This window comes from Crocodylus siamensis, chromosome 2 (assembly GCF_052110815.1).
Source record: "Crocodylus siamensis isolate JL-2025a chromosome 2, ASM5211081v1, whole genome shotgun sequence".
Classification (NCBI taxonomy): Eukaryota; Metazoa; Chordata; order Crocodylia; family Crocodylidae; genus Crocodylus; species Crocodylus siamensis.
Genome location: NC_143396.1, coordinates 140,507,884 through 140,532,400, shown reverse-complemented (window position 1 = coordinate 140,532,400; position 24,517 = coordinate 140,507,884). Strand labels below are relative to the sequence as shown.

Below are 24,517 nucleotides of genomic sequence, written 5' to 3'. Positions count from 1 at the left end.
CTGCCTTCTTTGTTTTTACAAGCTTTCCCACATTATGGGCTTGGCAAGTAGGACAGGTGTGGCTGTACTGTAGAGCCACAGATGGGAAAATTTGGAGCAAACCAATCAAGCTTAACAGGTTCTATCATCCCTCTTTTGCTCACATGTGCTATTCCATGGTGTATGTGAGCAAGATGAGGAAGAAGGACCATTGGGGTAACCAGGCAGCCACCCGGGGAGCGCCACAAATGGTCAGGGTGTAACAAACACCAAGCCAGTCTCCATGTATGTTTCTCTGGTTCAGAAGCCTGATCTTGGAGGAGGGCAACGTCATGAAGACTTGCCAATGGAGACTGGTCAGTTGGAATAGACAAAAACACAGGCATAGCCTGAGGAGTGGAAATAGCCGCAGCTTTGGCAGCGGAATCTGCCAGAGCATTCCCACGTGTAACATCTTCATAAGGTTTCTAGTGAGCTTGGCATTTACTAATAGCTACAGCAGAAGGTAATTGTAAAGCATTCAATAAGGCATTTATGTATGGACTATTACTAATCTTGGCACCTCCTGAAGTGAGGAAGCCTCTTTGTTTCCAAAGTTGACTATAATCATGTACAATACTGAAAGCATAGCGAGAATCAGTATAAATATTAACAGAGGCACCGGAGGCTAGGGTGCAAGCCCTGGTGAGGGCCACAAGCTTGGCAACTTCAGCTGAATACACATTAGGTAAGTGATGGCTTTCTATAACATCATATTGGGAACATACTGCATATCCTGCAATAAGAGAACCTGCAATAAGAGAACCTTTTGAGTTTCTTTGACACGATCCATCAACATAGAATACTAGATCTGGGTTTTCCAAGGGCTTGTCCTTTAGGTCAGTGTGGGGCATTGTTAGGTGAGCAGTAACAAAAATGCAATCGTGGGGTTCACCATCTGAAGGGGTAGGTAACAGGGAAGCAGGGTTTACAACAGGGCACCTAGTTAGGGTGACATTTCCAGCAGAGAGAAGCAAGATTTCATACTTAGTTAATCTAGCAGTTGAAAGGTGTTGGGTTGTTTTTAGTAAAAGGGCTGCTACAGCATGTGGGGCAGGAACAGTAAAGGGAGAACCTAATACAAGGGTAGAGGAAAGTTCAACAGTGACAGCGGCTGCAGCTACAGCGTGGAGACATGGAGGAAATCCATCTGCAATAAGGTCAAGAGAAGAGCTATAATAAGCAATGGGATGGTGCTTGTCTTCATGTGTCTGAGTAAGTACTGCAAGTGCAAATCTGTCCTTTTATGACAAAAGAGAATAAAAGGTTTAGTATAATCGGGAAGGCCTAAGACAGGAGCTTGTGACAGAGCTTGTTTAATAGAGGCAAAAGCAGCTTCGATTTCTGAAGTCCAGGGTAAAGGCTCAGGGGTATTAACAAGAGTCAGATTTTGCAACGGCTTGACTACAGAGGCATAGCTGAGTATCCACTGATGGGAGTAGCCAGCCATGCCTAGGAAGGTATGCATTTGGGACACAGTAGTTAGTTTAGGGATTTTAAGAATGGCTTCTATTCTGGAAGAGGAAAGCAGTCATTCTCCAGCAGAAATACCATGACCTAAATAGTGGACATGAGGAAGACAAAGTTGTAGCTTTTCTGTAGATGCCTTATGGCCTTTTAGGGCAAGAGAGATGAGGAGAGTTAAAGAATCAATTTTACAGGCTTCAAGGGAGGTAGATGCCAAGAGCAATCATCAACATATTGCACAAGCACAGAATTTTCTTTAAATATTATGTCATCTAGATCTTTCTTCAGAATTTGAGAAAAAAGAGAAGGGGATTCAGTATAGCCCTGGGGCAATCGCGTCCAGGAATACTGAAGTTCTTGATAGCCAGTTTCTCTTTGCATTTACCTATCGGGGTTTATAGGAATAGAGAAAAATGCAGAACACAAGTCAACAACAGTAAAATAGCAAGCATTAGGAGGAATACAGGACAAGATGGTACCTGGATTTGGTACAACAGGAAAAGTAGGTAAAACTGCAGAATTTACTGCACAAAGGTCTTGTACAAAGAGATAGGTATACTTTCCAGGTTTTTTACAGGAAGAATAGGCGTATTACAAGGGCTCTTAGTCAGGACAATGATACCTTGCTTTAAAAGGGCAGTTATAACAGGGTGTATCCCTTCTTCAGCTTCTGGACGTAAAGAGTATTGAGCAACTTTGGGTAAAGGCTTAGCTGGGCTTAATTTAATTTTTACAGGCTGGGCAGTGTGGATTTGTCCTTCTTCATTAGCATGCTGGGACCAGAGAAATGGAGGGACAGCTTTTATGATTTCTTCTTGCAACACAGAAAGATCAGGGAACTCAGGCTCAGGACGTGAGCTAGCTAAAGCAGCAAGTACAGCCGTTTTGTTATCAGGGAACATCTAAATAAACACCTTTAGGAGAGCAATACAGACGAGTAGTACAGACGAGTTTAGAAAACAAATCTCTGCCTAACAAATTAACAGGAGAACAAGGACTAAGGAGAAAGGCATGTTGATCAGAAACAGGACCAAGAGAAACATGTAATGGTTGGGAAACAGGATGAGGAACTATTTGATCTGAAATTCCTACAGCGTTTACAGCAGCGGAGGAGAGAGGAGTTGTGGAAAATTCTTCAGCTCGAAGAGTAGAGCAGCTTGCACCGGTGTCTAATGAACATTTTGTAGAGATGCCATTTATCATGCAGAAAACAAAGGGATCATCTTGATTAAGTGGGAGAAGTGGGGCTGTGATGATGTTACTATTCCTCAGGCTGGCCTAACAGGAGGCTCTCTGATTCGGGACAGAGAATTGAGTGAGGGGAGGTGGTGGCGAGTTAAACATCATCCCCGGTTGGCCAGGCCGGTGAGGACATTGAGCCTTCCAGTGTCCTGGTTAGCTACAATAATGGGACTGAAATCCTCCTTGTCCCATCCCATAACCACATTCCCTGCTTCTGAACTGTCCTTGATGGAAACCTCGGCTTCTGTCCCTGTCTAAAGTCTGTAATTGTAATGACATTAGCTTAGTTTCTGTGGATTCCTTTTTCTTTTCCTGGCAGGTTGTACAATGATTTACAATGGTGACTAGTTCTGCAAGTGGCTTAGTCTGCCAACCTACAGCAATTGCGCACAACTGTTCCTGGACTTTAGAAAGAAGTCCGTGGACAAAGGCAGAAGCAACTGCTTCTGGGGCAGTTTCAGCTGCATTTGCAATACCAGAATGTCTTTTAAATACTAGTTTCAAGCGGTCCATGTAGTCTTCTGGGGATTCTCCTTATTTTGGTTGCAGTTATGTATTTTGGCCCAGTCAGTTTTCCTGGGGCAAATTTTAAGCACAGCCTCAAGGAGATGTCTTCGGGCATCTGCTAAGTGATCTCCTATTCTGGGGTCTTGAGTAGGCCAAGTAGCCTGTGCTGTAGTTGTGGACCTCAGAGGGCAGAACACTTGGTTCAAATTTGCCCATGTTGGATTATAACAGTGGATTAGAGTCTCCAATTAATCTCCAAATTTCTGGGGTTCCTTCCTGATGCTGGGAAATTGTTTAACAAAGTTTAGGAGATCTCCTGTGGTCCAAGGGACAGGGACTGTGATTGTAGTTTCCCCATTTGGACCTTGCCCTGGAAGTTGGCATAAAGGCATAAGCTGAGCCTTTTTAGATTTTAAAGAAGGGGCTGGACTATACTGGGTACCAGACCTTAAACAAGAGGAGGGGGTTGAGATTTCAGGAGACGGATGCCATGTCTTCGGTGGATGTGGGCATGCCCCCTGTGGGGGCAGGTGACGGTTGTTGAGTGATAGTTTCCCGGTGAGATGGTCTAATCCTGCCGGAAGAGTCTATTTGGTTACTTTGGACTTCTTCAGGTTCAGATTGTGCCTGGAACTGATACGGGGGTGGCACATTAAGAAAATTAGTTATATCTTCTGCAGATTCATTCTCAGTTATTTGTGGATAAAGTTGTTTTGGTGCTGATGGTACTATTGATAGGGGGCTTCCTTCTGGTGCACTTTTCTGTTTTAATTCCTTTATCTGAGATTTCAGTTTCTCATGGGAGTCCTTAAGACTCCGAACTTGAGATTCTTGATGTCTTTTGAAAGTTTCTTCACACCAATCAAAAAATGTGTCCCACTGAGTTTGTGGTATATTACTACCTCTTAACTCAAGGTCTCTGCGGAGATGAACAATTTTACTTAAATCAAATATTCCCTCCAGGGGAAACTGCCGGCTAAAATCATCTCTGGTATACCAATTCCATTTGTCTAGAAACTTTTATGGCCATAGTGTATGTACATGTAGAATGCTGGAGTCCCTTTTGGTGGAGCCATTATGTCTTTAGCCTTTCTGCTCCCCATATCTTTAAATTCAATTCATACAGGTCTTTCATACAGGAATGGCTTATTTAGGGTGTCCGGTCAGGTTGTGAGATTTGCTAGTGGCACAGAGATGCTGTGGCTAATGTCCAAAGACAAGATTCCACTGCAATAACAGCACACAATGCAGTTACTCACAGTTAGACACGGTTCATTTATGAGGGTGGGGAAGGCGTTAACCTGTCCATCGGGTCACAAGGTTCCAGTTGGGCCTCTTGCATTCAAAGAACCCAACCTTAGTCTCAGACCTGGTCAGTGGCTCATATTTCTCAATTCATATTCTCAGTTCACACAAGGGAATTGCTGCGTTGAGGCATGAGGTTCAAGAGCATTTCTTTAGTCTCAGCTTTGGTCAATGCTTATCGTGGAAAACGCTCACACTCTAAGAGTTTCTACCTTGCACCCTTGCTTTCGAAGAGCACACAGAACAAATCTGTTGTCTTTGACTCCTGGCCTCAGAGAGACCTCATAGTTCTTTACAGAACTTAATTCACCTGGGGAAATATTTTCATTGACAACAGCAACACAGAGTCTTTAACTTTAACTCTTTCTACTCAGTTACTACTTACATAGCGGGTCTGACAGTTCTGTCAGAAAAAAAAGTTAGGATAGGGTGAGCCTCAAGCAGTGAATCAGGAAGACACAGAGACAGCCTCTCACTGAAAAGCCCCAGTACAGATTTGAAAAGGTCTCTACCTTGGTTTGGCGCCAGGGCTTCAGTGAAGAGATGTCTATGTCCCAACTGATTACTCCGGGCGTCTCTATCTGAGTCACGGCACCAAATTGTAGAAGAAATCAAACTTTGCATTGTGGTTGAATCAGAACTGACAGAGCCAGCTTTTCTTTATTTAAGGCTATACTGTGATCACGGGGAGGATTTCATATAGCAAGGGGAATCACCCACTTGTCTGTTTCAAAGGAATCTTCCTCCTCTCTAAGTTTTCAAGCATTTTTATACTTAAGACAGATAAAGAGGAAAAAAAAATATGACCTTGGAGAAACTAAAACAAGTTTACTTAATTGGACATCTGTGCACAAGGTAATAAGACATGCAGGACTCCTTATCTCAAAACATGTAATTGAAATAAGCAGTATCAGCTCTTTTAGTCTTTGCTTTCCTAGTCAAGTAGGCCAGAAGCCAGACTAAATTTACTACCACAACCTCAAATTGTTCAAAGCAAAACTAGTATTACTGGCAGTGGCAGCATGCTGTTATTCCGTATGCAGTTCTGAGGGCCCACTCGCCCCAGGAGGAGTCTGGCACAGCCCCCACAGCCCTCCTGGATCTGCATGAGGGATGTCAGCAGGCTGCTGTGGATGCCTGGGGCTAGCACCAGCACTGGGTTTTTCCCTGTGCTTGGCATGGTATTTGGTTGGGTGGACAGACTTGGGTGCTGGCGCTGGCCCTAGCCAGCAGTGGTAGCATGCTGTCATCTGCATGGTCCATAGCTGGTGAGTGTGGAGCTTTTAAAAAACAAACAAACCCCAAAACCAAGCTTTGTGTTCAGTGGCTTTGGCAGCAGTGATTGGGGCCTCTGGCAGCTTGTGGCAGTGCCTGCCCCCCCCCATGCAGCACAGGACAGTAGGGGGCAGTGGGGTTCATGCCCCCTCCTGCCTGGTACCCACACAGCAGCTGCACAATTGCATGGGTGCAGCATGGCTCAGCAGGGCACTGTGCACTGTACTGGAGCTGGGGTGGATCCACCTGTCAGTCAGAGCTCCAAGTTCAATTCCCCAGCTCTGATCATTCCCCTAGTTCTTCCTATGGGGTGTGGCCCCTGGATCTGTGTGCGGGGTTTCATCAGGCGGCTGCTGTTGCTGGCTGGGGAAATAGCCCAGAGTCGCTGCCATCCCCACCTGGCAGTGGCAGCCTGTTGTCATCCTGCATCAGCTGGGGGCCCATGTCCCCCAGGAAGAACTGGGGGAAAGATCAGGAAAGGTGGGGAACCAACCCAGACCTGAACATTTTCCCCAGCCCCTAGTTCAATTTCCCAGCTTTCTGATCATTCCCGCAGCTTTTCCTGGTGGGTGCTGCATTTCAGCAGGCTGCTACTGCAGGCTGGAGCCAGCAGCAGCACCTCAGTCTTCCTGGTGCTTGGTGTGGACTGCACCAAGCAGCTTCCACTGGCCTCAGCTTGCAGCAGCAGCCTGCTGAAACTCTGCATGCAGATGAAGGGCCTGCACCCACCCAGGAAGAGCTGGGGAGATGATCAGAGAGCTGGGGAATTGAACCAGGAGCTAGATGTCAATATCAGAGCAGTCCTTCCCCACCTTCCCCCTCCCTCTCCTTAGTTTCTGTTTAGCTGCAAGCAAGCTCAGCTTCAAAACTGAAAACATTTAGAAAGTTTTGAAATGTTTTTGAACAGACTCATTTCGAAGCTGTTTCAAAGCCCTTTGTTTTGTTTCAATTTCTGTTTCAAGCTCAAAATGCATTGAAACAACTTCAAAATGAAACACCTATCAAAATTTTGCATTGTCTTAGCATGCAAGTCTATGGAGAGCAGGGATTGGAGAGCCAGGGCTTGGGGACTGTCTGGGATGTGGGGTGTGGCTAGGGTGTGTGGAGGGGATGGGTGTATGAAGGGGCGTGGTGCTGGGGAAAGGTGACTGGGTGCTGGGGCTGTGGCAAGGCAGGGCAGGGGTGAGGGGGAGGTGCCTGCCTCTCTGGTGTGGGAAGGGGGTGGCGGAGGCCCATTGGGGGTGGTGGGGAGCTGCGCGGCTAGGCCGGTGGCACTGGGGCCAGTGCTTGTTCTCTCAAGGGTAAGGTGGGGTGGGGCTCCTAGGAGACAATGCTCAGGGCAGGTAGTGCCACAGGTATCCCCTTCTCCCTCCAGTCCACACTAGGGCCAGACTCACTCTACCACTGCCTACATGAGTTGGAGTTGCTGCATTCCAGCCTGGGTGGGATAGGAGCAGCTGACCCCCCAGCTTGGAGTGAGGGGACCAACAGGGCATGGGGTACAAGGGGCTGCAGATCAGGAGTGAAGGGCAGCAGCAGGGTTGGGGGAGGGCTGTGGCTTGGGTGTGAGGTGTACTGGCATGGGGGAACTATGGGTTAGGAGTATGGAGCACTAGCAGCACCAAGGGGCTCAGGATGGTGAGTGAAGGGCACTGGCAGGGATGGGGGCATTATGGATTAGTAGTGAGGGGCACCAGCAGGGCCTAGGGGGACTGGAGACTGGTCTCCCACAATCAAAAGAAACCCCCCTGCTTAAATAGCTGCTGGGTGCAGACAACATTCACCCTGGGTGTGATCCCCTTCCCAGTTGTATTTACTCAGGAATGAACTTTGCCCTGTCCCTGCCCTGACTCTCCCCCATACTCACAACCTTGTAACATCAAAGGAACAGGGCTGTCCTTGCCTGGTACAATGTGAACTAACAAAATTTGTGTAGAGGGCCCTCTACTTCCATCTACTTTGTTTGCTGGTTTTTGTTCAAGGAGCATTCTCTGAGCTGCTGCTTTAAGCCTCCTCTGTCATCTACATATGCTAAAGTGAAACCCATAACATTATCTAAAAGCAATATGGGTTGAACCTGGAGATGAACAAGCTGCAGATGTGATGTGGCTTGTGGCTGCATGAAACCAGAATCCAGAAGTGATCAGTTGAATTTTCTTTGGAATTACTGCTAAATGGAATGGCTTCTTCAGACATGTACCAAAAGTGTCTCCCTGTGTTAGACCTTTAAAATGAATAAAGTGAGATGCAAAATGCAGCAACAATGTGCAAAAGAAGGCAGAGATGCGTAACTGGAGTTTTCTATTTGTCAGTATTACAACTATCGAGTGTGTGCTGCACACATACTGTAAATCAGGCTTTCTATTCCTTTCCAGTGGGCAGTTACATTGTGTAGCCATTGATTTCCCATCAAACTGTCACTTAGGGAAGCTGAGATAATGGCAAATCAACAGTCATTCACCAGCATCAGGGCTGGGCTTTTAAACAAGACCCCATCAGATAGGGACTGGAGGCAATCATTACTGTTGTGCTTCAGTATAAATGATTTGTAATAGCCAGTGATTATGATAATGACTTTTTTCATCTTTGAATTTGCCCCTTGTGTTCATTCCATCAGCCTGTCTTATGTATGAATGTAGTTTTTGTTTGCAGTGAGTATATACAGGTACAGACTGGTCTCAGAGAACTATGTAATGTAGGAGAGCATTTGGGGAGGAGAGAGGGACCGGAAATGTTGAAAATGTCTTGGCAAAAGTGAGGCATATGAACTGAAAGAGACTTGTGGTTGACACAGTGTTGTCATTGGGGAAGACATTCTAGTCTTATCTCTTCATTCATTTTTTCCTGTTTTTATATTTTGAAGAAAGAGGGGGAGATCCCCACTGGTGAGTAAGAATGACTGCAGCAGAGTCAGTTGATGCTGGCTGAAGATTTTAACCCTTTGTATTTCCTGTTGGTTGTTTTTACTCTATACTAGGAGTGAAAGCCTGGTTTCATTGAAGTCAATGGCAAAACTCCACATAATTTCAGTGAAACAAGATTTCCTCCCATGCTTTTGCTAGAATAGTGACAAAAAATAACATTAGGAGTCTCCAGTTATATCCTCTCAATGATTCCAGGTCACTTCTCTCCTCTCCTTCAGTGCGCAGTTGAGTAATTTTTCTAAGTGAGGGCTCAAGCTGAGATCAGAAAATCAGTCTGTTTTCTCTGTACACCTTGTGTTAACAACACTGATGCATTGTGCAGGCTGACAATTTGTTTTGTTGATGCATGATGAAGAGTGGAGTTCAGAAACCTACTGCTATAAAGATATGATAGGCTAATGTTGAACAGAAAAGATGGTCTTACTATTCACAAAAATAAGCAGCTATGACCCAGACACAGGAGATGTGGCTATATTGACTTAGGGTGTCATTTTTTATGTAAGAAGATAAGAATTGCCATTTACTTGTTCAGACCATAGGCCCATCTTCCCCAGTAGCAAAGTGTAGATGTTGAAAGGAAGAGTGAAGGGGTGTAGCCAGGGTTTTCCTCTCCAACATTTAAGGTCTAGGAAGTTCTAATTCAGATGCTGTATCCCTAACTCCTGTGCTCAATAGCAACTGCTGCCCCTTTCCACCAATAATTTGTCCAGTCCCCTTTTGAATCAGGCTAAACTGTCAGCTCCCGCAATATCTGGCAGTAATGAGAGCCACACTTTAATTACGTGCTGTGTGGAAACAAAACAACTTTTTTTTTGGTTAGTTTTAAACTTTTACTACCTACTAGTTCCATTTTGTGACCCCTAGTTCTTGTACTGTGAAAGAGAGACAGTAAATAATAAATCCCTATTTACTTTCTCTGCATCACTTAATATTTTGTAAACCTTCATTGTGTCCCCTCTCAAGCATCTCTTTTCTAAATCTCTGTTCTAAACTAGTCTCTTTAGTCTGTCCTCATGTAAAAGCCCTTCCCTACCACTGATCACCCTTGTAGCCCTTCTCTGTACCTTCTCTTGTTCTTTTATGTCCTTTCTGAGGTCTAGGGACCAGAACTGGACACATTATTCAAGGTGTGGATGTCATCACAGTCCCACTCCCTGTTGGAGGTCCCCCTCTCCCAGCATGTCCACCCACAGACAGGGGATTTTCCTTGCAGGTGTCTGTTTTCAGCTCAAGCCTTCTCAGCTCAGACAGGGGCTTCCCTCTGCAGGTCTCTGACCCAGCAGCTGCTCCCAGCAAGCCTACCAGCATTGCTGATCAACCCGTTCCCCACTCTTTCCCTGGCATCTGTGTTTTTTGGCTGCACAGCTCCGAACCCAGTAGGGAATCAGCTTCTTGTGGTATGACACAGGCTCTCCCCTATCCTGATGTCTATTTCCTGGGCAAATTTCAGCTCTGTCTCCCCTTGCTTGGGACCTGAGTCTCTGTCCCCTCTCTCCATGGCTGGAGTTGGCTCCTCACCTGTTTCTCCTCTCTTTTTTTTCCCTCTCTTAGCTTTTTATGACCCAATAGCAGCCAATCAGAGCCCTCGGTTTGCAATGGGGGTTCTGGTCTGAATTCAAATGTTCCAGTGAAAAGCATGCACTGTGCACAGCATACCATCCTGTCTGGAAAAGATAGTGCACTCTCTCCAAACTTTTTCCTGTCCTTTTCTTGCAGAGTTCTTAAGCACAGCTCACCCACTCAGCTTGCAGCCAGGCTTGCAGCTATTTCACCTGTCACTTTTTTTTTCTGAACGTCTATGTCTCCATGGAAATGTGTCTCTTGTTTTAATTATTATTAGTAGCAGTACTGCATTAATGCTTAGAAACTTGATTGTGTTGGGTGCTATGTAGTGCTTAGTAAGTGATAGCCCCTTGTAAATGGACAAAGGATGACAGTTTGCTCTTTCCTGATCATGTAAGCAATCTTTTTTTTTTAGCTGTCTCAAGAGCACTTTTGGCACTTATGTGCCAAAGAAAGTTGTTTCTGGGTGCGTATAGATAACTACATTGTTTCACAGAATAGCAACAATAACAAAATGAGCTTCATGGTTGGAAGGGACCTGAGCAGATCATCAAGTCCGACCCCCTGCCGTGGCAGAAAAGGGTACTAGGTCAAATGACCCCGGCCAGGTGTTCATCTAGCCTTCTTTTAAAGACCCCCAGGGTAGGAGCCGGCACCACTTCTCTTGGAAGTTGGTTCTAGATCCCAGCTGCCCTGACAGCCTCCTGATACCTACCCTGAATCTACCCTCTGCTAGCTTCTGTCCATTGTTTCTAGTCACTCACGACTGCAGCCCAGCTTCAGTAATTGGGGGAACAGGGACTCTCTTTGGACTATTTGCTGCAACAAGAGCTTTAGTCAAATACTGCCAATTTTTTAAACTACCTGTTGTATTACTACCAGTCAGTCGTAAGCACATGGTTGACCTGTAGCCAATATGCACTGAATACATTTGGGCACTGAAAACAAACAGTACTGAAAACAACTGAAACTCCTGAGAGCCAAACTTAATTAGTGGAGTCAAAGATAAAGGCAGTATGTATATATAAAAAAGAATTATATCAGAAATCTGCCCCCAAAAATGAACACTCAAAATATCCATAATAATTTCCCATATGGTTTTAACAAGCACAGCCTTAGAAATTATTTTGCATGTGTAAATCTGTTTCAGCCAATCTCTCTTTACACACAGGCTAGGAACAGAAATTACACATAAACTAGTATAAATATATAGGCACCAACATTTGTTTTTGCCTGGGAGAACGCAAAGATGATGGACATATGGAAAGTTTTAGGCATTTCAGGTGACAGCCCTCTCCTGAGGGGGGCCAGTGCCCTCAGGCCTCCATGTACTTGGCATCTCTGGGTATAAGCGATCAGAAATTGGTTCAAATATGTAACAGCAGAAGTTCAGTACACATAAGCCACTTTCAAAATAACAGAAGCTGGTTTAAGATGAACCTGGATGCATGTGGTAACCTAAATTAGCTAAGTCTGATGAATCGGTTTATTGAACTTCTGTCCCTGATCCCCTCCAGATTCAAGTTAACTCCCCAGCATCCCAGGATACTTTAAACCTCCCCCGCAAACTATCCCTCACAGCGTGGGTGAGCTAGCCTTGGCTCAAGCTGTCTGCTTCAGTGGAGCAGAGAGGTGTGCTCTAGCAGCCTTGGCTTGTGGCCTGAGCCGGTGCAAGTATATGGCTACATTTCCAGAATCAAAAGTGACTATCCTAGTCACTTGTTTATCAGTTCAATCTATACAACTTAAATTAATCTGTGAAGCTTGAATCAATGCAGCCTCAGGCCTTTTCACTGTCTATACTTAGCCCCCATGTCTCATGTTTAGCAAACAGATAGTTTACTTATGGTAATTACTTGCTGATTCAAAGTCCCTGTTTTGACACTGAGTTCTGAGTCTTTTGGATATGGGGGGATATTGGTCTGAAAAATAAAATTATATAGAGTTCATCTTTTAAGAAGTTTACTAAAGTTAAATGAAAGGGTGCACAATCAAGTTATCAAGCTTTTTAAAGCTCCCTGGGTGCCGGGAGCCAGCCTTTTTCTGTTGCCTTTGTTTGAGCACCCAAGAACTTCTAAACATCATGACTGCAGCCCAGCTTCAGGTGTGCTCTTTAAGGGTGCTGATAGAAGTGATATTTGTTGCTTGACTGGCCCCTTGAAAGTGCTCTATAGGTGCCGTGCCCTGACAGAAGTGCATGGCTGCAGAGCACTTTACAAGTGCCCAATTACATGACAAATTAACCCTTGGTAATGAGGGTTAAGATGAAAATGCTCCAAACCAGAGCACCTTCATTAACTTCTGTTTGTCCCTGCACATAAGTAGGGCTGAGTTGATGTAACCCAGTTCCACCCTGCCCCCACTGCTCTCTGCAGGATGGGAAGGGGGAATAGACAGGGGAGGGACCCATGCTCTGGTGCTGGAGGAGGGGCTGGTGGATTGGAGCCCTCATGAGGGTATAGAATTTTGGCCACTGGGAAATAGTAGCAGTATTAATTGCTCCCAGAGCCACAGCAAATTAACTCTGCCACCACCTTCTGAGAGCCCTGTGGTCCAGATGACATGCTAGATCACACTCGTATGCAGTTGCTCCCTGGCTGGCTTCAACACTTGTGGTCGGGCAGGCATACTGGATCACGTCAGCAGACTAACCCCATGCATGAACCCCATAATTGGAACAGGCCCATGGACTGACCATGTGCTATTCTGCCTATGGATCTGGGAGGTTGAGTATTGCTGGAGCAGCATGTAATAGGTGTCCATTAAGTAATTAGCTATCAACTCAAGTTAAAACCAGTAACATAGATGAACCATTAAAAATTGTAGTCTCTTCTGTTTGTCATTACCAATATTCTTATCACTCATCAGGTATGAAGTATTAACAGTGGGAGAAATGAGCAGCTGATGGTTTAGGAGCTAGAAGTGACCATTTTCTCATAGCCCTTACACGAACATTTTGTTTTTAAGCAATTGTAATTTTCAGCTGATTTCCCATTCCAGAGGCTACCCCATTTCCTGCACTTAACAAGTTTTTAGTTCATTTCAACTGAGCAAATATTATGTTTTGATTAGGTGAGCTATTAGATATGTTTAGCATTAAATGAAGATAGAAGTAGATCTGATTTTTCTATGGTTTACATTTTACTGCATCCACTTTCCCTCTAATTATCTGTGAGTGCTCCAACCCTTCATTAACTAAATAGGATGCAGATGATGGTCATTAGTGTAGAATATAAATCCTGCTGGCACATTTAATAGCCTTTCTCTTGACTAATTGAAATTTCCAGTATTCCCAGATCCCAGGAAAACATTAAAATCTTATCATTTGTATATGGGGTATGATTTTAGACAATGCATTTTGTATACATTAGAGTTACCATTTTTCCCCTTTGGACTGGAAATAAACTTGATGTTTGGCATGAGCAGAAATAAAGACGACAATTTAAATGTCTGCAAAAAGCTGCTAATATACTTTTAGCTGATCCTGATGCTCCAGCCAAGACTAAACCTTGTTTCTTGAGATGCATTAGACCTCCCTTGCTTTATGGAGTTTCTGTGCCTGTCACTTATTTCATGCAACAGTTTTACTTTCTGTACCAGACACATTACTAAAGGACTGGTTTGTGTCTCAGCACACTCAATGACGTAAGAAGTGGTTGTCATTGGTATGATGCAGGGGAACGTTCCCTGCACAGAATAAAGAGATGGCAAATGATGACCCAGCATTTGTCTTTTCAACACCCCCTGACTCTCTAGAATGTTTATCATTCATCAAAACTTTTTGCTCCATCTTCAATCTTGACCCTGCAGATGATGGCTCCTTGTATATGTGATGAGGATTTAGGTCCTGTAAATGGAAATAACCTTCTCTGGCCACAAGTACACCCAGTCACCCTCCTGCCATCTCCCAAGAGCAAGCTGGGTATCCTGGTGGCCAAAGAAGGTGTCAGGGAGTGTGCACAGGGCACTGGAAGCCTGGGCAGGCTCAGGGATGCATCACTGCAATTTATTATGTGGAAAACTAAAATACATTGGGATGTGTCTTAGTTTGCTATGTAACAAAGTAATTTATATTGCAATACACCACTGCATGTGTACAGTAGGGCTGTACAAAGCTTTGGTAGCTGATTTCATTAGGAGTAGAGTTGACCTAATTCAGCAGCTGAATCTCTGAATCTGAATTGAATTGAGACACCCAGTAAAAGGTCTGAATTGAATCAGAAGCCTCCAGATTGATTTGGAGAGATTCAGAGATTCGGAACGTTTGCAGGAAACGGAAACTGAGAAGAGGGAGGGGGATGGGGTGACCTTTCGTATATGGAAAAGGCAGAGAGTGGGGGAAAGACTGCTCTGATATTGACATCTGTAACTGGCCAGTGACTGATCTTTCTCGTTCCCTTCCAGTCACAATGTTCTGGGGGAGGGATGCAGAAACAACATTTCAAGCTGTGTCTGAATTGATCTGTGCCTTTAGTGAGCTGTCTCTTTCTGGGAGCAGCAGTGTCTGAAAGGCTCTGGCTTGCTATCTAGTCTCTTGCTAGCTAGAGACTAGCTCTATTCTTGTAAGTTGTATCCAATCTTTTCCTATTTGCCCTTGCCTACAATCCCTATTGTCATCCCTATCCATTCCTTTCAACTTATTCTTCCCTCAAAATCCTCTTATTTGTTCTTGTTAGTCCGTCTCAAGTCTTTCCTCCCACAAAAAGAAATCTGTGTTTTCCCAGACTGTCATCACTATGTAGGTGCCAGGTCTTCTGGCAGGGGAGGGAGAGGGGGCAGAGGGAAAGCTGCAAGTTTCCCTGCCCCAAACTTAGATGCACCCTCTTTCCTGGTTGCGATGCATTTTCTGCTGCTAGTGGGAGCAAAGAGGTGGTAGCAGTGCCTGCACCTGCACCAACACCACTAACCAGCAGCAGCATTACATTCTGCACCCCAATTTCAGTTTCCAGCATGAGCCTTCTACACCTGAATGCCAGAGGAGGATCTGGATCTGGAAGCAGAGGAGCTGAGGGCCATAGCAAAGGAAATTCTTGGGAATGAGGGGTGTGGAGCACAAACTCGTATTCCCCCTCCAAGTTCCCCTAGAGACAGATCTCTTTCTCTGGAAGGCACTTCAGAAGAGGTTGTGGGGGCAGGTGGCTCATCTCCTGTTGTTGTGCCTCTGCCTGGCGAGGAGGGAGATAAGGCAGGATCCCTACCCTCAACGCAGAAGCAGGTGGGTAGTGTAGTGTGGGATCATTCTGAGGTGGCAAATGATCCCAGGTATGGTACCTGCCAGCGCTACCAAAGGCACATCAGCTGGGCAAGGAGTTGAAACACTTCACCATCACAGTGATGCTGCTGCATCTCAGGAGGCAGCACCCCCTTGCCCTTGTTCCTCCTCAGCCTGGCACCAGTGGGAACATGCCCAAACCAAGTCCCCATCTCACTCCAAAGCCTCTGTTGCCAAGAAACAGAGGCAGACAGGGGTGTGCAGTATGGAGGGTGAAGGTGATGATGGCTGAGTGCCTGTGACTCCAGTGTTTGACTGCATATGGAGTACTGAGAGATCATGTTCATGCTTGAGCCTTGCCTCTTTGGCTTCTGCCTTGTGCTGGGCGTCCCTCTCTTCATGCTGGCACTGGGCCTCTCTCTAGCCTCCTGCTCAGTCTGTTCTTTCTTATGCTGGCACTGTGATGCCCTCTCTGTCAGCTTCATTTTTTTTTAAAATTCTAGCTTGAGCTTTAGCCGTGCTGGGCGTCCTGAGCTTTCAGTTCCAGGCTGTATCTCTGGAGGTCCAACCTACTGGGTGAAGAAGGGAGTCATTCCTCAGGCATTTCCAGCTCAGGGGGCTTACTCCCAGCAGCTTGTCAGAAAGAGCAGTTCCATCATCTGCACTCCCACTCAGAACCAGGGTGGGCACTTCCCTTGTTCGCTCATAGTCCAGCAGGACTTCAGTCAGGTCCTCTCTCTTTTGCCGTCTTTTTCTTTGGATGCCTGTCTCCTTCAGCTTCTCCACTGATTGGTCCATGGTCAGGTGGTCATACTTGTCAGCCATCCTAGCTATCTATATTGTCCAGTGATCCGATGCCAAATTAGAGATTGTTTGCTCAAGGCTTTTCAGTGACTCTATTCCCTTCCCCAAATTATGCCTTCACAACAGCAGGTTGTCGGATCCCACTCCTGGCAGGAGAGTACGGTGTGCTCCTTCACTGAGCCATCCGCTTCACTGCGCCCAACCACCTTCCAGACTCTGAGTGCCTCCCTGGGGGCACCTCACATCTGGCCAACCTCCCTCCTGGAGCATATCTGCAAGCCTGGGGTAAATCCATCACTGTCCAGAGTCTGGACTTATCTGGGACTTGCACCTTCTGGGAAACACAGGCCTAGTAGTCCTTGAGGGTACTTGACCCACTGCAAGAACTTGGGATGGTTCCCTCGGTCTGAAGCACAAATAGTGGTCTCCCTTACTCAGCCGAACCAAGGGGACTGCAAGGCATAATCTAGACCTTCTCACAATAAGTCTCCCATGCTAGGTACAAAGGAGAACTTTATTGGTTACAAGGAGTAGATCTGGAATAGGGTAGACACAGGGTGGAGCAATATCAGAGAAATACCTTAGAGCAAACAGTGGCATGGTAGCCTTTGATCATGCAGTTGAGTTACTACAAGCTATATATCTAGTCAGATAGCTTACTCACAAGCATCATCCAGAGGCAGGTGGAGATTCCATCTGGAGGCAAACAGTTAATTGATCATGAGTTTTGAGAGAGAGGGTTTCAGATGGCCTAGCTTCTCTCCGAGTTCTCATCATGGCTACTGCCCCTCCCCCTGGGCAGTCCATCACTTATATGGCCCTTATGACCTTATTTACCTGTTCCAGTGAAGGCTACCAACTGTTGGCTGCCAGCCAGCCAGCACATTTGAAATGCATCACTGGTTGCTGGGCAGACTGGCAGAGTCTTTAGCTCCCTCCCAGTCATGTTGGCATTGCTTAGAATAATAGGGAGTTTAAGCCCCCACCCGGGTATGTGATGCTAGTCATATAGGCAGGGGGAGCAGGTTTCCCCACTCCCTCAAGAGTGTATCTAGCTTAGGTTACAACTCCAGGGTTGCCTGAAGCAGATGGGACCACAGGAGTCTGCACTCTACAGTGACCATGGTAACCAAGTTGTCAGATAGCAGAGCCTGGGGAGAGACAGAGATGGTATTCTGCCACAGGAGGTGATGGTGAACAGTCAGGGAGTCAGATGGGCAGAGGCAGGGGGATGTGGAAGAGGGGGATCCACCTTCCTGTGCTAGCACTCCAACCATGAGCCAATCTTCTCCACCACAGCGACTGCCAATGTGAGCCAAAGGCATGGTTTCAGTGTTGGGGTCCATAGGCACCAGACCCCACCATCAGGCAGGTAGCGTGGAGGCCTCGGTGGGTACCTATCTCACCGAGGACGTGGAGCTGCTGCACTGTGACTCCTTGGCTTATTGGGCAACCCTCAGCCAGATGTAGCTGGATCTGGCCACGGTTGCCCAGGAACACCTGTCCTGTCCACTGACCAGTGTTTCAAGTGAGAGGGCATTCAGCATTTCTGGTGATGTAGTGACACCCCACCGCATCTCCTTGGATCCTGGTTTGGTAGAGCAGCTGGTGTTCCTGAAGGTGAACCTGCCACTACTGGGGTTCCCCAAGCTCCAGGTGCAGACAGGGTGAGTGCCACCCTCCTCACTCCACACCTATTTGCTTTTTTTATTTGCTTTCAGAACCTTGAGGTGCACTTTCAGCAAAACTCCAGCACTATTCTGCCTGAAACCTGGCAGGCCTCACGCTCACACGAGGGGCTACCATCCCTGCTGCATTCATTCCATTCTGCCTTAACACACACAAATGATACAAGTTTTTCCTTCAGCAGTTTGAGGTTCACTTTCACAGAAACCCGTCCACCTATCTCCTTGAAATATGGCAGACTTCATGCCCTTAGAAGGGAATAGCATCCCTGCTGTTTTCATCTGTATATGAAAAAAATTACAAAGTTATAGGCATTTTAGTGATTTCCCCATTATAGTCTATGGCTGAATCTCTGAATCTGAACTGGCCGAATTGAATCAGGACAGCGATTCAAATCGCTGTCCCTCTGAATCATTTGAATCTGAATCTGAAGTGAATACTTACTGCTTCACACAGGCCTAATGTACAGTGTGGCACAACTAAATCGCAATAAAAGGGCAATTAAACCACTAAAAAGGGCAGCTTCATCTTGCATACAAGTGCCCTTAAAGACTAGCCATTTGCCACTTTATTTTTGGTTTCTTAGTAGTAGTTCAATTAAAACATGTACTAAAGGGTTTCATTTTAAAGATTCTTTTACATTTTGTGAAGTGGCAGACTAATTTTAGAACTTATCAGCCATTTGCCCAAAGCCCAGCACCATTTAGGACCTGGAAACTGGGTTGACCTGTAACTTTAAAGCATTTAACAGTACTGCATGCAAAATTATTTATATGTACAAAGTCAGCAGTTCACATGTACAAATATGATTACTCATATGTAGTTTCAGTCTGTTTGTCTACTGTCTGGGAACTAGAGTGGTGGCCTATTTAAAAAAGAGCTAATTCTTTTGGAGTTTGAAAGCAGTTTATTTGCTAGAAATAAACTGCAAATAATGCTCTTATGATACTGGTGCTAGGGCCTTGAGAAAGGAAGGACAATCATGTAATTGGGCACTGGACTGAGACTGAGAGATCTGGATTCAGTTTGCTTCATTGAGCAAAAGCCCTACTTTCCTTGCTTACATAGATGAGTCCTCAGAGACCCCGAGAGTGGTTAAGTGGGAAAACCCAGGCTGTACTTTTTGTTTATCTAGACCTACCCTTGGGATCTCTAAAGCAGGTTTGGGTAAGTGGGAAAATCTGCTTTCCATGGTTATCCAGACCTGCTGGGAGATTTTAGGGGCAGGTCTGGGTAAGCAGGTCTGGCATGGAGCACTTTGGATTCCCCAGGTCCCATGCCTCTATGCCAGGATCCTCTTGGGCTTTTTCTGCACCCCTGAAGATCCTGGGGTGTGTTTCCATAAGGGGGAAACCCCAACTTTCCCTACTTATGGAGAGGCATTCCAAGATTCCCTGGGGTGTGTCTCTAAGTGGTTTCTGGGAACAACCCTAAAGTGACTTAATTAGTGCATCTCCTGGGTTAAAGTGTATGAATGGGAATGGGTGATGGGACATGGTTGGGAGCATCCCAGTTGGGACACACTGCCACCATGGCATAGCTGTATCCTTTCTATCAGTGTTTGTGTCCATCAAGAATTGTATTACATATGGATTAGGAAAGTGTGCTACAGAGTTTATTGCCTACCATACTTTTCTCAGGAAAATCACTGAGGAGTGGTATAACTAGGGTACTTCTAACTTTACATCAAGGCAAATTCTGCTTAAAAGTCAGCTTATAAAGATGAACTACAGAAATTCTGCTAAAAGTTGCTTGTAAATTCTAAAAAGGGAGAAAGAAAGGAATTGAATAGCTGTCCATAAATGTAATCAGCATGCATTTTAACAAAATGATATCAATAAAATTTGAGCAACCAGAGCTGCAAACTGATTAATAGAGCAAATGATATCACAATAACTTAGACAAAGCAAATTAAAACAGTGGGTTAAAGTGAAATGTTTCTTTGAATCATGTAGTATCATTTCCACTGGTAGAGGATTCTTGACATCTGGCATTTGGATTTTCTTGGGTATGAAAGATGTGGTAATATATTTGAGCATGGTGATAATTCCACTTTTTGGCAATGGCCTATGTGCTTTCTCCTGTTTTTGGTCTTTCACAAGGGCTAGAAAAGGTCTTGGGGAATTTTTAACATGCTGTGTCAGCTGGCCTCTGTAAGAGAGTCTTGATTCAACATCACCTGTAACTAGTTTACCTCTCAAAGCATCTGGCAAAGGAGCAAAATCCAGGTCTGCTGTAACGTATTCTCAGGCACATGCTCTCTGAGAATTAAACTAGTTTCAAAAGAAGCTGAACCCAAATTCTTTGAGAAGAGCCAGCAGACTCTTTGACCCGTCCAAATGAGAGAAACCTTGGAGTTCATTGATAAAAAATATGCATGATTAAAGGCACTGCTTAGGGTAGGTCAGATAAGTCTTTAAAATAATTGACAATGTAGAAAAGCAGAGCCTGAAATTGATAACTTCAGGAGAAATTATGCCAACCTCAAGCTTGCTATCACCCTCCTTCCCTCCAGTTCATAACTTTTAAACTACACAGCCCCTGGACTATTCAAGTACTGTTAGCATTTTAAGGTTCAAAGACGTGCATTAACCTTTCAGTGTATTTTGTAATTTTAGGGCTTGATTCCATCACTGTTAATTTATGTTAGTAATATCTTGCCCTGTGACTAGTCCTAAAGCAATCTATGGGGCTCTTTATGGTATAAAGTAAAATGTGCATAATTAGCACATCAGTAGGAAGAGTGGACTCTTCCTCACTTGCAGCCAGCTCAGTAGAGGACAGCCCTGGGTTTGCCTTACACTGAGTATGATGCTTAACACTTAGTCTGAACTGATGGACTTTTCTCACTCTCTTTCAGACTACAACTTTCAACACATTGGCTAATGAGAAGTCTTTATCTGATTGTAAACGGGTAAGTTAACCTTTGTGCTTTATTCCTCCTCAGAATGCTAAAGGGCAGGCACCTGCTATAATTAAATGCCTTGAACATCAGTAGAAGCCTTGACAGGCTCTGGTTCATGCGAAGGTGAACTCCCTTTCATTTTGCCTTTAGTTTGTATGGAGGGGCTCTTTCTAGGTTTCTCATTGAGCTATCGCTTATGTCCTAGAGAATTAGATGAAATATCACTGACAAGAAACTTGGAGGTGAAGTTTGGTTTGCATTCTCATTTACGTTTCTTCATATACTGCTGTGGGTGGGCTGATTTTTAGCCCAGTGGTAAACTGTGGAATGAAACATGCAATTTTTTTTTGGGTGGGGGGGAGGGGTAGAAACCTGGTTGTGATTCACCACTATCAGTTTAGGCACTTGTCTAGTTTAGCTAAAGTGTTACTGGGATATAGTAATTAGCATTCCATGCAAGAACATCTACTAAGGTATGAAGCATAACATGGTCTTAAAGTGTTATCTGATTCTTGTTCTATAGAGTCACATGATCTTTCATCTGACATCTGATCTGAGGTCTAGCAAACCATCAAAATATTTACAAATTCAACAGCTTGAACACATTTTTGATGTTCTCCACTGATAAGGAGAACCTGGTGTTGAAGGAATACATCCATTTGAGATGAAAGCTGCCTACTCCCTTTTCAAAGTTTATGAGAATACCTGCCTTGTTCAGGACCCACTACTCCTGGGCTTATGGAATAAATTAGTATCAAGAATGGTCAAGCCTTCATGGTTTGTTAATACTGTTGTTATACTATTGCATTAGTTTCTTATGCAGATACAAATGAAGTTTAGTAAAGGCCATAAGCTGTTATTCCAGTTGTTCTTTTCTATATTATCTCTAGACTGCCAATGGGCTACAATATTCCTCAAATCAAATCTCCCTGTTTCACTTCTAATACATTCTCTTGTGATAAGGCAACAACCTCTTAAGTGAGTTTCACAGACAACAGTTACAACAGACAGTGGAATAATAAGTTGAAGGGACAATATTAACTTAGTTGATGGATTTTTTTTAAAAATTCTTTTAAGAACCATTTCCATTCTTCCTACTTTCTAAAATATAAGGCTCCAGCAAAAACGCAAGTCATATCAGTATCCCAGTTTCTTCTTCCCTGATTTATATCTTGTTGTTTCAAAAATAAATCTCAAATTTAAGTGTAACAGAGAATGTTGGGAACTGTCTTCTCAAACTCATCCTACTTCCATTTGTAGTGACTAATTAAATTGCATTAAATAATATATGGACAAGTAGACACCCAGATGACTTTGATTTTTTTTAACTGTTATCTAAAGTCTGGGAACCTCTGCATGCCATTAGAGTAGTGGAGAGGGCACATTCTTCATTCAAGGGAAGGTGTGAAAGGACCTATAGCAATCGGAGAATCTTCAGTGCCTTATCCCTGTTCTTCAGGCCAGTTGCTATAGCACTTGCCCAGGTTTCACCGAGCTTTCTCAGTGGTTCTTGGACAACTTGAGAAGAAAGATGCTATTTAACAGGTGATAACAGAATCTGGATTAGTGTAATCTCTTCGCTTGTCCCGTCCTTGCCATAAATCTGTTCATTTCTTTTGTAGGAGCCCCCACGCTGCATGTGCTTTCAGAATAATGCAAGTGGTTTGAATATGCCGTGTTGGAAGCACTGGAGAATGAGGGTCCTATGGGCGTGGAGGGAAGAAGGCTGAGAAAAAATCCTAAAGGAATGGCAGTGGAGTTTGTTTGTTTGTTTGTTTGTTTTCTTTTCAGGGCAAGAGAAGGCAATGTCTTACATTGCTCATACAGTTGGATGTAATCACTCAGTTTCTATGGGGTCTTTCAGTCAGCTATAATTCTGGAGTGTTCCTTCTTTGTTCCTATCCTGCATTTGTTTAAAAATCCAAAAGTCTGCATGTTGGAGAATAGAAGAGTCCATCATTGCGTTTTTTGAGTTCATTTGGAGTTACATTCATGTTCTTTGTTTCTTATGTATGTGTTCACGTGGACCAGGTAAAAGAAAGAATAGGAAAATCCCAAATATGTTTGCTGTGAGCAGTGTGATGAAGGGGTGCAAAAGAAACTCATGAGTGAAGAAGCCATGGTTTTAGATTGTGTTTTTCATTGTGTACCATCAGAAGCTATTAATAGTTCATTCTTTTTTTATGGCTGCATGTCTAGACAAATTTGTGGCATTGTGCTATTTTTCTTGACAACCCTGCATGGTATTTTAATGAAAGAGGGTCAGGCCCACAGTAAGTGAAAATAGATATAGATCAATTGAATTCTGCAAGAAATAGTCAATAAAAACAAAACTTGTGTGAACAGTTAAAAATGAAATCAAATGGTGTACTGACTGAAAACAGTAACCTATTACATTCACTGCATGTCAACTTTATTTTTTCCACAGTGGACTTTGAATCAGTTTTTAGAAGTCTGTACATTTTCCTACTTAGGATGTAAGTGGGTTTTGGATTGGACTCTTCGTCTTTATCAGATCAATATTAAAAAAGCGAAGTTTAAAATTTCACTCTTAATATCTGCTGTAAATACTGACTGGCACCGATTTAATTCACTTTTTTTTATAGAAGATATTGTCTTAGTTTATCAGCTGTCATTGCCATCACTAATGTTGGAGCAAGCCATTTCCACGAGAACACACCAATCTGATTCAGACCCTATTTAGCAAAATGCTCAAATGCCTGCTTAGGGCTCACTGAAGTCAAGGTAATTAAATACATCCATTACTTAGTAATGATAGATTTAACCTGATGCTTGAACACATGCTTTAGAGGCATTCCTGAATAACAGAAAACTTGCAACCCCTGTTACATGAAATTATTTATTATTAATTGAAATTCACTGTGCCAAAAGATCTATATTTTATTAAATTACAATAAAACAGAAGTGCCAAGCAACTGCATCCCTAGGTTACTTTAAGAGCAACTGCATTTTCCAAGTTCTAACATTCTGGAGCATATTTTTTGGTTAATATTCTATTTGTTAAAGTAATGTTAATAATAGTTATGATAGAATAGAGTGAAACAGTGTATTCTGGTTTAGGATGCACAATTGGTAGATGAAATCAAGTGACCTGTACAGGGTTGCCATGGAATGTTTTCCTAGAATCTCTGTAAATATTTGTAGCCGTTCTATGCATTTGTATTAAACTATGGCTGAGACACTCCTGCGTCTAATATAAATTTTTATACATGAGAGTGCCTCATCAACCTGTTAGCTTATTGACTGTACTCATCTTAAATTTGCACAGTGGAAGTTTTCTCACAGACGGGGCAATTTTCATTCGGGAAAGGAAGTTATTAGGCCTGTGCAATATTTCATAGATTTCATAGACGTTTGGGCTGGAAGGGACCCCGGCGGATCATCAAGTCCAGCCCCCTGCCCCAGGGGCAGGAAGTCAGCAGGAGTCATAGGATCCCAGCAAGATAACCATCCAAATGTGTTTTGAAGACATTCAGAGTGGGTGCTTGAACCGCCTCCAGTGGCAGTCTATTCCAAACCTTGGGGGCTCAGACAGTAAAGAAGTTCTTTTTCATGTCCAGCCTGAATTGGTCGCAGCGGAGTTTGTGA

General features: G+C 44.2%; 1 long non-coding RNA gene across 1 annotated transcript in view; it reads left to right on the top strand.

Annotated features, from left to right (window-relative positions):
- The window catches only part of LOC149870836 (uncharacterized), a 186,638-nt gene extending 162,547 nt beyond the window's left edge, over nucleotides 1–24,091 (top strand). The window contains exons 3-4 of the long non-coding RNA XR_016440498.1: nucleotides 20,864–20,917; nucleotides 22,531–24,091. This is a non-coding gene — a long non-coding RNA (uncharacterized LOC149870836). The remainder of the gene's footprint in view (nucleotides 1–20,863; nucleotides 20,918–22,530) is intronic.
- The last annotated feature ends 426 nt before the right edge of the window (nucleotides 24,092–24,517 follow it).